Source organism: Octopus bimaculoides, chromosome 3, assembly GCF_001194135.2.
Source record: "Octopus bimaculoides isolate UCB-OBI-ISO-001 chromosome 3, ASM119413v2, whole genome shotgun sequence".
NCBI classification, from domain to species: domain Eukaryota; kingdom Metazoa; phylum Mollusca; class Cephalopoda; order Octopoda; family Octopodidae; genus Octopus; species Octopus bimaculoides.
Genome location: NC_068983.1, coordinates 105,748,939 through 105,749,448, shown reverse-complemented (window position 1 = coordinate 105,749,448; position 510 = coordinate 105,748,939). Strand labels below are relative to the sequence as shown.

General features: G+C 44.1%; 1 protein-coding gene across 3 annotated transcripts in view; it reads left to right on the top strand.

Annotated features, from left to right (window-relative positions):
- LOC106880646 (centromere protein L) overlaps positions 1-510 on the top strand; it is a 25,959-nt gene that overhangs the window by 1,866 nt on the left and 23,583 nt on the right. The gene's annotated exons all lie outside the window — the stretch shown is intronic.

The following is a 510-nucleotide window of genomic DNA, read 5'->3' as shown; positions in this document are numbered from 1 at the left end:
TTCAGTTTCCGTCTACCAAATCCACTCAAAAGGTTTTGGTCGGCCCAAGGCTATAGTAGAGGACACTTGCCCAAGGTGCCATGCAGTAGGAATGAACCTGGAACCATGTGGTTCATAAGCAAGCTACTTACCACACAGCCACTCCTGCGCCTATATTGATTATAATTTTTAGAAAAATGAATATGTGAAAACATAACTTCTCGTATGCACCCTTCAAGTCCTTCCAAAGTTGTTGGTTTGGTAGAGTAGACTTGCTCCTTTAACCAACCCCAAAGAAAAGAATCGCAGGGTGTTAAACCAGGGATTCTGGCCGGCCAATCACGCAGACCTCGATGACCCATCCATCGCCCAGGAAAGTTGGCAATTAGCCAATCACAAACAATAGCAAAATGTGGAGGAGCACCATCTTGCATAAAAATCAAATCTTCAATATTCTCCCAAGTACTGATAACTGGCCAGATTTCATCTTGCAGCCTGGTGAGGTACCTTTCAGCATTTGTGGCATTGCAA